This window comes from Pinus tabuliformis, chromosome 7 (assembly GCF_031772625.1).
Source record: "Pinus tabuliformis cultivar Carrire ecotype Pingquan chromosome 7, CPIR1, whole genome shotgun sequence".
In the NCBI taxonomy this organism is placed as follows: domain Eukaryota; kingdom Viridiplantae; phylum Streptophyta; class Pinopsida; order Pinales; family Pinaceae; genus Pinus; species Pinus tabuliformis.
Window position 1 is genome coordinate 1,280,560,039 of NC_142293.1, and position 16,535 is coordinate 1,280,576,573.

Sequence of the window (16,535 nt, forward strand, 5' to 3'; positions counted from 1 at the left end):
ATGTATTCCAATAAGAGATTCTTGGGTTTCCCCCAAAATGAGATATTGATTTTACAATTGAATTGGTTATGGGAGCCACCGCAATATCTAATGCACCATATAGCATGATTATGCTAGAACTAACTAAATTAAAAATGCAACTACAAGAGTTTCTTAATAAAAAATACATTTTTCCAAGTGTATCTCCATGGGGAGCCCTATAATCGTTGTCAACATGAAAGATGGCACCTTAAAGCTTTGAATTGACTATTGACAACTGAATAAATTAGCCATTAAAAAAATATCTGCTACCTAGAATCGATGATTTATTCAATAAATTTAAGGTCCCTATTGTGTTTTCCAAGATTTATTTATGCTCATGGTACCATCAATTACATAGAAGAAGACATATGCAAAACTGCAATCAAAACTACATTCAGGACTTCTTACGAGAACTATGGGTTTGTAGTCCTACCTTTTGGGCTTACTAATGCCTCGACCACATTTATGTGCATTATGAATCCTATATTTCAACCATATATAGGAAATTTCATCTCAATCTTTATTGGTGACATACAAATTTACTCAAAGAATGTGGAAGAACATAAAATCCATTTACAAAGAGTATTGCAAACCTTGTAGGAAGAGAAACTATACGCTAAGTATAGTAAATGCGAGTTTACAAATTGAAAAATACAATATTTGGGGCATGTAATCAAGAAAGAAGGAATAGTTGTAGATGCATAAAATATTAAAATAATTATGGAATAACATATTCATAAAAATGGTGTAGATATTAGATCCTTTATGGGGTTAGTGGGTTATTATTTCCACTTTATATATTGATTTTCAAGAGTCACATACGTCATTACCCCTTTACAAAATAAGGGGAGAAATTCTAAGTAGGCAATAAAATGTCAAAATATTTTTGACCAACTAAAGCATCTATTGATTCCAACCACCGATCTAAGGATTACAGGCCTACAAAAGGAATTTATTGCTTGTACAAATGCATGTCAGGGAGGGGTAGGGGTCATTTTGATGCAAGAGGGTTGAGTGGTAGCATATGAGTCCAAAACATTGAAGTAGCATGAGAAAAGGTACTATGTATATGATTTAGAATTGACAATAGTAGTCCATACTTTAAAGGTATGGGAACACTACCTGTTAGGAAAGAAATTTATTTTGATGACTAATCATAGTAGCTAGGCTAGTATCTTGAAGTGACCCACCCTTAACGCTCGACAACCACGATGGACTACTTCCATAAGAGAAATTGTATTTGATATAAAGAACTTGAAAGGAAAAGAAACTGGGTGGTAGATTCCCTATGTAGAAGGCTTAACTATGTTTATGAAATTTCATTTAGTCAAATAAAATTTCATTTTTAATATTAGATTAAAAATACAACCCAAAGAGACCCAAAATATCAAATTTTGTGGAAGAAAATTAAAGAAGAAAACAAAATTGAAGAAAAAATGAGATATGACATTAATAGGGATGACTTTCTTTATCTATAGGAGCCAAATTTATGTTCCTAACCAAAAAGAGATTAAGAAACTAATTTTATATGAATATCAGAAAAACCCTTATGTTGCCCACCCTTGTCGCTAGAAAGTAATTATTTTTTTGAGGAAGGATTATTTTTTTCTAGTATGCATAGTGAAATGGCAGAATATCTAAAAAAATGTAGAGAGTGCCAACAGATAAAGGATGAACATCAACATCCAACAAGTTCACTTCACTTGATACACATTCCTGAATGGAAATGGGAAATTACCACTCTAGATTTTATCATAGGTCTACGCAAGTCAAAAAGGAAAATGACACCATAATGGCCATGGTAGATAAATTAAGTAAATAAACACATATTTCTCTTGTAAAATAAACCTACAAATCTCATCAAATTGATGACATCTTTATCAGGGAAAATTTTCATTTATATGGTATACCTAAGGTAGTAATCTATGATAGAGATATGAAGTTTACTTCTGCTTTTTGGAAGGCTCTGTTTAGTATATTAAGCACTCAAGTATAGTTATTTATTTCCTACCATCCATATATTTATGGGAAAATTGAATGAGTAAAACAAGTGTTGGACGATAGATTATGGTTGTGTCACGCAACAACTAATAAAGTGGGAATATTTTCTACGCTTGGTGGAAATTTCATACAATAATAACTATCATGCTTCCTTAAGGATGAGCCCAATTCGAGGTATTGTATGTGTGGATATGTAGGACACCTATTAATTGGAGTATTCTTGAACATAAACTAATATTGGGACTAGACATGCTAAAATAAAGGGAACACACTATGAGGAAAGTACAATTGAATTTGAAGGTTGCTCAGGATCAATAAAAAAGTTATGTAGGTAAAAGATGAACTTATAGGGAGTTTCAAGTGGGACATCATTTGTATATAAGGGTTAAAAGAAAAAAGAGCACCTTGGGGTGGGGAAGTTGGGAAAAACTAGCTCCTTGATTCTGTGTCCCTTTCCAAATACTTGCTCGAATTAGGCATGTAGCTTCTCAATCGGATTTCCCTAGCCATATACATGCACATAATGTATTACATGTTTATTTGTTAAATAAGTACATACACGATCCTAAGAATATTATAAATTGCGAGGATGTTGTGTAGGTAATATAATAAACTTGAAATGATTTAATTAATGATTGATTGGAAACTAGCAAAAGTTTTAGTGACTGGGAATGTAGGTCAAGTCGAATTGAGAATTCCACGTCAAGGTTTCCTGTATTCTCAACCAGAGAGAACTAATATCATGGAAATGAGTTATCACCCAGGTTAAAGTGCAAGTAATGCACTTCACCCCAGAAGAGCCTATCCGGGAGGATGAGAATTTTATGGCTGAGGCATATCCTAGCCTATTCTAAGGGCCAGGAAAACATCAAGGAGCTTGATTGCACGAGGCCCAAAAGAGGAAAGAAAAGTTGTAAGCTTGATACCCCCAGATAGGGTGTTGTTGAGGGAGGTATGATTTTGCTAAAAGGTAATTATTGAGCTAGTTTTCCAGTAGAATTCCAAATTGGACATTTTGTGGTTACTGAAAACTTATCCTAAACCTGATGTGGTCAGAGAATTCCTAGGTGGACCTAGTGTGGTATATGTCAAGGAAAATTTATCTTGAAGTAAAATTGTCTTGAGGGGATTCCTGGTAGAGGATACTCGAGATATCATTTGTTGGATGGAGAATTCTATTTCTCCAATGGTTTTTGTGGCATGATCAAACATTGGAAAATAGAAAAGAGAAATATGCTGGAAGAATTTTCCTATATGTATTTATTTCCTATTATACTATGAAAATGTTTACTGATACTATGATATGGTAAAGAGAATATTATATAAATGAATTTAGGTTAGTGCCAAACATTTTTAGACAGAATAAGGTCTATCCATCCTGCTCACACACTCCCAAATTCTTAAATACTTAGGAATGTAAGGTATATGGTGGGTCTTGAAGACATGTCCCACCGACCCTTGGACCATAAAAAGAATAAAGTTGTAACTATGCATATTATATATATATATATATATATATATATATATATATATATATATATATATATATATATATATATATATATATATATATATATGTATGTATATATATATGTCTATATATATATATATATGTATGTATATATATATGTATATATGTATATATGTATATATGTATATATATAGCGAGAGAGAGAGCGAGAGAGAGAGAGAGAGAGAGAGAGAGAGAGAGAGAGAGAATATATGACAAAATACAAAGCCTTGTTATGTGTGAACAATGTTGAGTAAAAAAATTTATTATATTGCTACAAGGAAGAAAGATGAGATATTACAACCAACTAAAATGAAAAATGTCTTCCATCTAATTCTAAAATAGTTCCAATAAATTAAAGAACAAAATAAACAGGATGATAACTCTTATTTTTCTAGTATGAGGAAAAGAAAGGAATGTAAGCATCATCAAATAAAACATCTGCAGTGTTTGATAAACGTAAATATTGTAACCAAGATCTCGACCAGTAAAACATTTACTATAAACCAAATATCCTGAAATTATTATGCTTAGGTAAAACAAAATATTTCCATGTATGGATAACTCACTTGTGGTTGTAAGGAAAACTAACAAACATTTTATACAAGAAAAGCAAAGAACCTAGTTTATAATAGTAAGCATATGTCAAAAGTTCCTTTAGAATACACTCAGAAGTAAGATAAAAACATTTGACTTTCAATATTATGGAGAGAAAGGATTTAAGCCTCATGAGTAATTCAAGGTCGAGCAACCATAATCAAACTATCAACATAGCATTGATTTAAGTTATGAGATGCAACAACTGAATGGCGAAGCCATGCAGAGATACACTCTGATACTGTGAATGGTAGAGTGTTGGCTAATAGAGAGACAATCGATAATTGTGTTTTAATAATAAAAAAACTAGGATTTTAGTTGAGAAAGGGCAGGTATGCAACATTGTCCAGATATATGTGTGGAGACCTGAGTGTGTGTGTGTGTTGTTGAGGAGAGGCCAAGTCTACTAGTGTTGCAAAGAGAGTTTGAGAGTTCCTATGGAGAGGAAAGAGTCCTAGAGTGTTCCAGGGCTATTGCGAGAGTTTAAGAATGCCTAAAGAATAGAAAAGGGTCGAGAGTGGAGTATATTCTATGGAGTGTAAGATGTGTGGAGAGCTTCGAGTGTGATTGCACTATTCAGAATGTGTGCCAGAGCAAAAAGAGAAGGTATAGAGCAAAGAGGTCACATGAGTATGTTGTTGCAAAGTGCGAAGAGTGTACAGACTGTTGTGTATTTGTGTAGACTGATGAATATAATAATAGGATTCTCTAGAGTGTGCAAAGGACAAATTGTTGCATGGGCCAAAAGGATTTTGAGGAGAACATAGCTAAAAAGAGCTAGAGAAGCTGCGAATTACAGTGTGCAGTAAGTTTTCTTTTGATTATGGGTTGAAGCTGGCATACTAGAAGTTGGTCCTTCCTTTACTAGTGGGTGTCTAAGAACTTGTGTGTTGGTTCCTCCTACAAGTTGGTTCTTGCATAAATCCAAGGAGCTACAATTTGTTTCATGCAATAAATCCATGAAGTTGGTGCTTCAGATGGTGCTTCTAGTAGGCTGATCAAGTTTTTTCAGAAGGAGGGAAATTGCACTTCCTGCTAATGTGTTCTACCAAAAAATCAAAGGGAGTTTATGCTTCTTTGTACCATTATCTCACAAACAAATTGATGTAATAGAGTAGGTTCTCTTATTTTTGCATCAATAACAAAAACACGCTTTGATGGATTTTCTCTTGAAAGGGTTTCCATGTTAAACCTATGTGTCATATGTGTGTCTCTCATGATGTGTGTGTTTATGTTTATTCATCTGGCTGTTGTTATATTTTTTTAATGGTTTCTCTCATTTAAGTGGATACCAAGTTTGAATGAGTAAAGAAAAATTGGCATAAAACTCGAAAATAGCCTTAATATTGATTCACCCCCTCTCAGTATTAACGTTGTTTCCAACAAAACCATAATCATCATGAGCATAAAAGTCAACCATAGTAACCATTCAAACTAAGGAAAACCATAGTCACCATGGGCTCTAACTTAAATATTTTTCCAAATGTGACAAACACCAAACAAATTCACAATGTAACAAATAATAAACAACATAATGATGTGAAAAGCAACCAACAAAGTTGCACTGTGATGAACAAAAGGAAAATTCACAATGTAATGAACAACAAATAATGTTGTAATTTGAGGAATGAGAAATGACATTGCAATGTGATGAACAAGCAACAATTCATAATTTAATAATCAACAATCCATGTGGCAATGTGACAATAGTGAAAAGTGAAAAACAACATTTCAAATTAAAAAGAACAAATGATGTCGCAATATGATGAACAAGAAATGACAATGCAATTTCAAAAATAATAAATGTCATAGTGGACTGGACTAGGCTTTTTAAATTCACCTATATTTAGAAGGTTACTAGGTTGACCTACTGCACAGAAAAGAGTCTCTTCTCTACTTCATAGAAAAGAGTCTCTTCTCTACTGCACAGAAAAGGGTCTCTCTCTCACACATGTGAAGCCAGAAGCTGCTGAAACTGAAGCTGCAACTACAGAAGTAAAGTTTGACCTATGTGGACTAGAAGATCTCCTCATCTGAACTATGCTGTAGGTTCATCTAAACCTCCTCTGGAAGCCGCAACTTTTGGTGGTGGAATCAAGTCAATCTGACAGACAGTTTGCAAGATATCGACTACCCCAGTTTGAAGGAAGCTGCTAAAATTGAAGCTGCAACTGCAAAAGTGAATTTTGACCTATGTGGACTAGAATATCTCCTCATTTGAACTGCATTGTAGGTTCATCTGAACCTCCTCTGAAAGCCGCAACTTTTGGTGGTGGAATCAAGCCGATCCAACGGTCGATTTGTGAGATATTGTCTGCCCTAGTTTTGATGATGAAGCTGCTAATGCTGATGTTGCTGATCTAGGGTTTGCTACTGGTGATATAAATCAGATTTATTGTACTATTTCTCTTTTCTAAGTTATTTAAGATAAAAGAAGATTTGATCAAAGGGTTTCCCCACACATTGTGGGGTTTGTCCCTAGCTAGCCGCCACATCTTGTGTCTCTTGTCTTGGCTTGTTTTCTGTCGGTCGTTTAATGTTCTATCTGCACTTTACTTTATGTACATGTGATTCCTAATTTGTGGAATATAATAAGAAAAAGAAGTAAACTGTTATAAGCATAGAACATACCATAACCTAACATGGTATCATAGCTGAGGTGAAGACAAATCCCAAGCAAGAGCAAGAGCAATCACCAAAGAGAAGATTGGCAAGGCTATCCTAAAAGAACTATGTGGTCCTCAACATTCTTTCCTGCTGAAGACAAGCTCCGTGAGAAAGATGACTATCACAGATGGAAGATGTATATAGATCTAACCCTAGAAGATCAAGAAGTGCTGGACCATGTAAGAGGTAATATTGTTGAGCCTCCATCAAATGCATCCATTGCTAGATGGAACAAATGGAAAACTAGAGAATTCAAAACAAAAGATCATCTGCGACTCTATCGACAAGCACTTGGTGGCTTACATCTCTAATCTAGACACCTTCAAGGAAATATATGATAGACTGGTGAGTTTATTTAAAGTTAATGATGCTAATCAAGTTTTCTTTCTTAGAAATAAGCTGAGGGAAATCAAGAAGGGTAAAGATGAGAGTATGCAAGCATACTTCTTAAGAATCACTGAGATCAAGAACGATCTCCTATCTATTGGGGATACTATTACTAACAGAGAAATGGCACTCATGACTCTTGGAGGATTACCATCCGAATGGTACGTGTTCAGGACTACTCTTCTGAACAGTAATGTAATTCCTAGTTTCGAGAAATTAATGGCTAGATGCATTCAAGAAGAAACAAGGGTAAGAAATGCCCTTACCTAAAGGTCCTCCTGCTGCCTTTTCTTCTCATGCTAAAAAAAAGAAGAAATAGTTATGGGACTAAATCAAAAGGAAAGGCTGGACCTAAGGGTGGAAGAAAAGGACGATGTTACATCTGCGATAAAGTAGGTCACTATGCAAGGGTGTGCCCTGATAGAAAGGACTCACACCAGGACAATGATAAAAATCCCTTTGATGGCAATCAAAGGAATGATAAATTCAATAGCAAGGGTAAGAGGAGAGCTGGGAATCAAGGAAGAGGATAAGCATTCAAGAAGGCTAGAAATTCCAGGATGTATTAAATGCACCTGACCTCAAAAAGAACCTGGTGTCCATCTCGGCAATGGAAGACAAAGGCTACAAGGTAACCTTAAATGATGGCAAGGTATGTATATGAAAAATAATGTTAAAGATGCCTTTACTCTTGGGTTTCATGTTGATTCATTATATTAGGTCGATGTAAGTCTGCTAGGTGTCATGTCTTATGACACATCTCTTTAGTCCGAACTTTGGCATCAGAGGTTTGCCCACCTTCATTATAAAGCTCTACTCAGTGTAAGACAAATTGTGACAGGGATGCCCAAATTTTGAGTAGAGAAAGAAGGTGTATGTCCAATATGTGCTGAAGGAAAGCTAAAAAGGGGACCATTCCCCTCAAGCCAAAGCAAGACCTTTGATATATTACAGTTGGTTCACACAAGCATATCTGAGGCTGGCATTAACAGGGAGAATACTACACCACATACTCCTGAGCAGAATGGTGTGGCGGAAAGGAAGAGCCATACAATTGTGGAAGTTGTCTCTATGGGTAGATGATGTAACAATTCCTAATGTGGAGGAACCCATGGATCCTATTTATCCACCTGAGCCTCCCTCTTCTAGGAAGAGGCTTTCATGGCTTAGCGGGATACTTGATGATGTTGAAGGACACGCTGCACCCTAAGGAACCTTCCGTGAAAGTAAGAAACCTAATAGGTATCAAGGATACCTGACCATCATGAGCATGATCATACAAAATGAGCCTTCACCATTCTCAGATGCTGTCAAGCATCAAATATGGAAGGATGCTATGACCTAAGAACATGAGTTTATTATGAAGAATGATGTCTGGGAAGTAGTTACCACACCCTCAGACGAGAAAGTTGTCACTTCTAAATGGCTTTACAAGATAAAGCATGCAGCAGATGGAAGTACGAAAAAGTACAAGGCTCGTTTTGTTGCTCGTGGTTTCTCCCAGAAGGAAGGTATAGACTATGATGTGATATTTTCACCTGTTGCCAGATATACAACCATTCGCTCGATCATAGCCCTTGCAGTTTCACAAGGATAGAACCTACATTAGATGAATGTCAAGACCGCATTCTTGCATGGTTCGATCAAAGAAGAGGTATACATGGAGAAACCCGAAGGATTTGAGATTTATGATCGAAAATATCATGTATGAAGGTTGAAGAAGGCTCTCTATGGGCTGAAGCAAGTGCCTCGAGCATGGTATGAGAGGATCGATAGCTACTTGATGAAGCTGGGATTCACTAGGAGTGAAGCCAATCTTAGCCTTTACCTTAAGGTTGAAGATGACATGCCTCTCCTACTGGTGTTGTATGTGGATGACCTCTTTCTAACAGGTGCACACCCTCTCATTCAAAAATGTAAGAGGGAGTTAGCTTTTGAATTTGAAATGAAGGACCAAGGACTTGAAGTGTGGCAGAAGCCAAGGGAAATTTTCCTATCTCAAGGAAAATATGTGGTGAAGGTTGTGGAAAGATTTGGTATGGTGGACTGCAAGCCTATGACTACCTCGAGGATCGTAGCTTTCAGAATTTATATGGTAGTGATGTCAGACCAGATTTGGGAAATGCCTTTGAGTCTCAAAAACTCATTCGCATTGATGTTCTTGGTGAACCTCTATCCTATCATATGTTTTGCAGTTAGCATTGTGAGCTCATATTTGGTTGAGCCTCACTAGATTGGTGTCAAGAATATTCTGAGATGTCTTCAGGACACAATCTCTCAAGGATTGAGAAACGCTGCCGAAAATATGAAACTACATGATTATTTGAATGTTGATTAGGCAAGGAGTGTGGAGGATCATTAGAGCACTTTTTAGTGTTGTTTCTCTTTGGATTCTACTTCGATATAATGGATGAGAAAGAAGCATAAGTTGGTTGCCATAAGCACTGCTAAGACTGGATTCATATGTATGAGTATGATCTCGTATGAAGCTGCTTGGTTGGGGAAGCTCTTTAGTGAGTTGTTTGAACACATACCATTGTGATTCTCTGTAACAACTAGAGGTGGGATTCGATTATTGAGGAATCTTGTATTTGTCGATTTCTCCAATAGATAGACATCATCTAGGATATGGTAAGGCGATGAGAAAGGAGGCTCCATCGCATTAAGATGATGTAGAGGTTGATACACCTTGTCAAAGCCCTGAGGAAAGATCTAATATGTGATTCTCCCAAATGATTTGGAGTCGTCAAGAAACCCTTGTAGAAGGGTCCTTCATGTTGGATACATTGAGCTCTGGGAGCTCTGAGGGCTTGTGGTTCTTACTGGAGCAACATAAGACCACAAGGTGGCTCACCCTCCCCTGGTGGTGCGCACTAGAACAAGATGATTCGCTCTCTTGCGGGACAAGATGATTCACTCTCTTGTGGAATAGGATGATTTGCTCTCCTGTGTAGCAGGATGATTAGATTTCATGTGAGGCCTGGATTGATGTCTTCTCCATGGCGACTGCAGAAGGATTGATGTGTTCTCCTGTGAGCCCTGGATTGACGTGTTCTCCATGGCGGCCTAGATTGATGTGTTCTCCATGGAGATTATAGCAGGATTGATGTGTTCTCCTGTGAGGACAGGATTGATTAGTTCTCCTATCGAGGCATCCTACCCTTGCAGTCTGGGACATATGGGAAGTACCTCCCATCTGATCAATGAGAAGGGAAATGAATTTAGGGACCATAGTAGTACCGATGGGCACATCGTTGTATCTACTGTACTCCCTACGCTAGGATGACCTCCATTGATCTGGGATCAATGATACTGGTCTGGGACTTGTGGTAGGAGTTATACCTTACTATGACACTGACTGCAGGTTGGTTGAGACTGGTCTAGGACTAGTAGTACATACTCCGGGACTGACTTTGTGTCAGTGTAGTACTGGTCTAGGACCAATGAGAGTGGTACATATTATGACGCTGACTTCGAGTCGGTTGAGACTGGTTTGGGACCAGTGGTACACTCTCTGAGACTGCAATATTGGTTTGGGACCAGTGGTAGGACCAGTACTTACTATGAAGCTGACTTCGAGTCAGTCGAGACTGGTCTAGGACTAGTGGTATGCACTCTGAGACTGCCTTTGAGTCAGTGGAGGATGATACTGGTCTGGGACCAGTGGTGTTGAACTCACTATGACACTGACTTTGAGTTGGTCGAGACTGGTCTGGGACCAGTGGTACATACTCTGAGACTGACGTTTGAGACAGTATGATACATCCTCAATCAAATATTCTTCTTCATAATTCAGACAAAAGCAGAGCAGAATAGAACAATGCAAGAGCAGAGTAGAACACAACAAAACAATACAGATCAGTACAAGGTAGAACAAGACAAAGAAGAACAGGCATAATAGAGCAGAGCAGGGCAAGGGTCAGGTTGTACAAGGGCAGTTCATTTGATGGATGAATAGTAATGACCGATAGATAGATTACAGATGAAGTTCTCCCTAGCTGAGAGGGAGTGTTAAAATTGGAAACCAGGGAAAAAATTCATGTGGGTTATCTTATTCATGGCTGATAATATTTTTATTAGATTCCTCTCGTCGAAAGGTGTAGGATTGATATAAAGACCATCTGATTCAGATAAGTATACATGGTGATATGAATTTATTTTGATTATGGAATTATTATCAAGCTGACCTACAACTCATGTAGGCTTAGAAGCCGAACAGTCACATCTATTCAAACACCAATAATGTGTATAAATATAGCAGTACTTTTTCTCATTTTGGACTCACTCATCTCATCACATCTCTCTCTCTCTACTGCGCAGAAAGGAGTCTCTTCTCTACTACGCAGAAAATGATCTCTCTCTCTCACATGTGAAGCCGGAAACTGCTAAACTAAAGCTGCAACTACAGAAGTAATGTTTGACCTGTGTGGACTAGAAGATCTCCTCATCCGAACTACATTGTAGGTTCATCTGAACCTCCTCTAAAAGCCGCAACTTTTGGTGGTGGAATCAAGTCATTCCAATAGATGGTTTGCAAGATATCCACTGCCCTAGTTTGAAGGAAGCTGCTAAAACTGAAGCTGCAACTACAGAAGTGAAGTTTGACCTACGTGGACTAGAAGATATCCTCATCTGAACTATGTTATCGGTTCATTTGAACCTCCTCTGAAAGTCGCAACTTTTGGTGGTGGAATCAAGCTGATTCGACGGTCAGTTTGTGAGATATCGTCTGCCCTAGTTTTGATGATGAAACCGCTAATGCTGATGCTGCTGATATATTTTTTGCTACTAGTGATATAAATTAGATTTATTGTACTATTTCTCTCTACTGAATTATTGAAGATAAAAGAATATTTGATCAAAGGGTTTCCCCACACATTGTGGGGTTTGTCCCTGGCTAGCCACCACATCTTGTGTCTCTTGTCTTGGCTTGTTTTCTATCGATCGTTTAATGTTCTATCTGCACTTTTCTTTATGTACATGTGATTTCTAATCTATGGAGTATAATAAGAAAAACAAGTAAACTGTTATAAGCATAGAACATACCATAACTTAACAAAAAATTATGCCATCGATGATCTAGAGTTGACATCAATCATACGCACTCTCAAAGTGTTTTAGCAGTATCTTATTGAGAAATTATTTGCGCTGATGAATGGAAACACCAACCTAAGTTATTTTTTTGACCATCCTAACTTAGATGTTAGACATGCTAGATGGTTAGTCGTTATTAACGAATACAATTTTGAAATGAAGTGCATAAAAGGCAAGGAAAATAAGGTTGCAGATGCTCTTAGTAGGAGGATAATCTTGCTACACGCCACAGTCACAAGTCATTTTGAAATATATATGGTACCAAATTTTAAAATAACATAAGAAAATTAGAAAAAGAGCTAAACAAATTAAATTAAAATTTGTAGACAACAAAGCATAAACGATAAATAAAGGTTTGGAATTTAAAACAATTTTTTTGCAACATATTTAGCATATTTAGAGAAAAATATGCTGGATGGGATTCATAAAAGTCCATATTCTAGACATCCAAGATACTACAAAAATTTTACAATAGTAAAAAGTCAATATTATTGTCCAAACTTAAAAAATGAGGTAACAAAATATATACCAAGACACCTATAGTGCCAAATAGATAAATTTGAACAACAACATCCTACAATGCTTCTACAACCCTTACCCATACCTAAATGGAAATGGGAAACCATCATTATGTGTTTCATTATTGGACTCCCTTAAACGAGAAAACAAAATGACTCAATTATGGTTGTGGTCAATAAACTAACTAAAATGGCCCATTTCATTACCATGAAAGCCACCTATAAAGTTGTTAATACAATAGAAATTCTTATGATGGAGATATTCATATTACAACCAATCCCAAGGAATGTGATGTCAAATAAAGACCCAAAATTGATAGGGATTTATGGAAAGGCTTGTTTGAGGGCCTAGGTACTCAACTCAATTTTAGTTGTGCTTATCATCTACAAATAGATAGGCAAATATAGAGGAAAAAACAAATTATAGAGGATATGATTAGGATGCAGTGTTATGTACATGCCTATGAAATGGGAAGAATATTTACATCCAACTAAATTTTCATATAATAACATGTATCATTCATCCTTAAAAAATTTCCCCTTTATAGTTTTATATGACAGGAAATGAAGAACACTAGTAATTTCTAACAATCCAGTGGATCAAATGATTCTTGATGTGAACATGTTCCAGGAATTAAAATAGGTTGTACAAAAGGAAATGAATAATTTAAAGGCCACACAAGACATGAAAAATAGATAAGCAGATATAAAAATGACAACATTAGATATAAATGTAGGAGACCACATCTGCCTTACAGTTAAGTCGAAAATAATAAAACTTGGGCTAGGAAGTTACATCAAGTTAGTAGAAATATGTTGTGGGCGATTCAATGTATTTGCCCGAGTAGGCCCAGTAACATACCAACTGACACTACCAGCAAATGTTAGAGTACACAATGTTTTTCACGTTTATCTTTTATTAAAATATGTGTATGATATGTCTCATGTTGTTGATTATAATTTTGTAGAGGTGGAGCTAGAGGGATATTTTCCGATAAAGCCCCTACACATTCTCAATTGAACAGAGAAAAAGGTCTAGAATTGAGTCATCACGTAAGTTAAATTTTTGTGGAAGCAGTACACCTCTAAAGAGGCTATGTGGGAGATGGAGGAAGAATCTAGGAAAGCATATCCATATCTACTCTAGAATCAAGAGTTTGAAATAAGCATCAAGGACAAAGTTTAATATTAGACGGGAAGAGATGTATTACCCCAAAACATTAATTTAAAAAGAAATTACCATGGACTATTATTGTAAATAAGGAACCTGAATGTGTGCCATACATTGTAATAAATATTTGAAGCAATTTGATTTCTATAATAATAAGTAAACACATAGAGATTGGTGATTGAAATTAATGATTACGGATTCTAATTTTGTGGAAGAGGACATTGCTTGATTGTTGGTAAGTTGTGAAAGTCATCAAGTTGAAGAAATTCGATTCTCTGAAGGGAAATTTAAATGGGGGACAAACCATAAATTTTGAGGGACCACCTAAAATAGAGGGGATATGGTCTAATGGTGGAACAATTCCTATGTGATAATTAAATATGAGGGGGAGGTTTCCTGCATGCTATGAAATTGGGAGAGGTCAAGGTTGAGTGTAGAAGCTATTCAAGAGGAGAAAGGAGTCTGAAGCCATAGGGGCACAAGAAATGATTAGCTGGAGGTTGTATCTGTGAGTTCCAATTCTAATACATGAAAGCAAAATCTGCATAGCTAATAATAGGCATGGGGAAGTTGTATCTATAAAACTATAATCCAGGCTTAGGGGACTCTTGGTAAAGAAATATTTCTTATTGATCATCTACCTATGGGTGGAATGTCCCCTATAAGTCTTATTCACCCCATATCATTACAAGTTCGTCTAATACTTAACATGTATGTTACAATAGTATTGTCAAATAGAATGATTAGTAAGATTAAGACTATGTGCAAGGCCTTTTTATTCGCTTATCAATTCCTTAATTTCTATTAGGAGAATGCTACAATTCTCTATGTATATAGTAAAAGAATAGTAAATTTCCTTATATATTTAGATACAATAAAAATCATGTAAGTTCATTGTCAATTTATTAGAATTTTTTTTGGAATATTTTCAAATGAGAGTCATACTTCACACAAGAATAGCATAATATTTTTATTGCCAACAAAACCTCTGAGTTAGATTAACGGGGATAAATGCTAAATCCCCTTTAATATATTATTAAGTAACTGGTGACTAGAATAATTTCCATCTAAAAGACTTCAAGGGAAGGAATATAGTAGAATGTATGTGTTTAGGAAATGACCCACCTAACTTGGGAAACCATATAAGACCCGAAATGTTGCAAAGAAAAATGATGCAATTAACCTCCTAGAGCTAACACAATGAGAATGATTAAACTAACTTAGTTTTGGATACGCCACCATCATAGATGGTTTTTCATTGAATTTACAAAAATATGCAAAAATTAGTGATGATTGTAGGTAATATAAATTAGTGATGTCATTTGTGAGAATGAATTCAAGCAACAGAGACTCCAAAACTTAGAATGGACTTTTGAACCCAACCCTTACAGGGTCATTATGATGTGAAGCTTGATATTCTTAGGAAGGGGAAATTCTCCTATGAATTATGCCATACCCAAGGAGAAAAATATGGAAAATGATGACAACATACTAGTTATATAACCATTCATCTGAGAAACCAATTTCGTGCACAAAATCTTAGCAACAACAAAAATAAAATGGAAATAATAGATGTAATGTAGGAAAGGCATGTCCAAAGTTTGTTAAATTTTCTTCAGAGATAAACTCCAAATCAAGATTGAAAGTCAAAGACATAGGTAACAACAACAACAATACATACACCTCATATTAGAATCTATACATTTTTAATGTATTGCAGGCAAGGGTAGTGATATACGTAATGGAAGACAAACTTCGTAAATTAACGAAAATAACATTAGGGGAATTTCGAGGTCTGAGATGGGACTCCTAAGAAAAATGTACAACCAAAATAAACTTTATAAGAACCAATAGTATTCAAGATGATGATGTCAACCATGGGGATGATTCACCATTTTTTGTGTAAAAAAGTAAAAAGATAAAAAAATAAAAAAATAATAAAACTACTTTTTCAACTCGTATTTTAAACTTATCTCCATAAGGTTTTACTAAAATTTTGAGTTGTATTACTCGTTGGATGAAAAATTTAGTTCCTCATCCAGGGAGTAACCATGTTTCATACTTTCAATGGACCCTACTACACAAAAAATGAGAAATACATAAAAAGAACGTGATTGTAATCACGTTTTTAATGTATTTCTCAATTTTCGTGTAGCAGGGTCCATCAAAAGTATGAAACATGGGTACTCCTTGGATGAGAAATCAAATTTTTCATCCAATGAGTGTTTCTTCTCAAAATTTGGGTAAACCCATAGGGAGATAAGTTGAAAATAGGAGTTGTAAAACTACTTTTTCTTTTTTTTCCTCTAAAATTTTGATGATGTAATTTAATCTTATTTTATTATTTCCACTATTATTTTATAATTTCCTTAGGAGGCCCATTTTAGAGCTCAAAATTCCCCTAATGCATGGGTTATTGACACTCAGAGTTTGGATGGTAGAAGGGGGGAGGGGAAGTATGAAAATACCACAAATAACTAATTTTGATAAGAGGAAGAACCATGGGGATCAAAAGTAAGAGAAAATAACACAATTTAAAACCTATTTGGAACCACAACTTCCCTCGGGT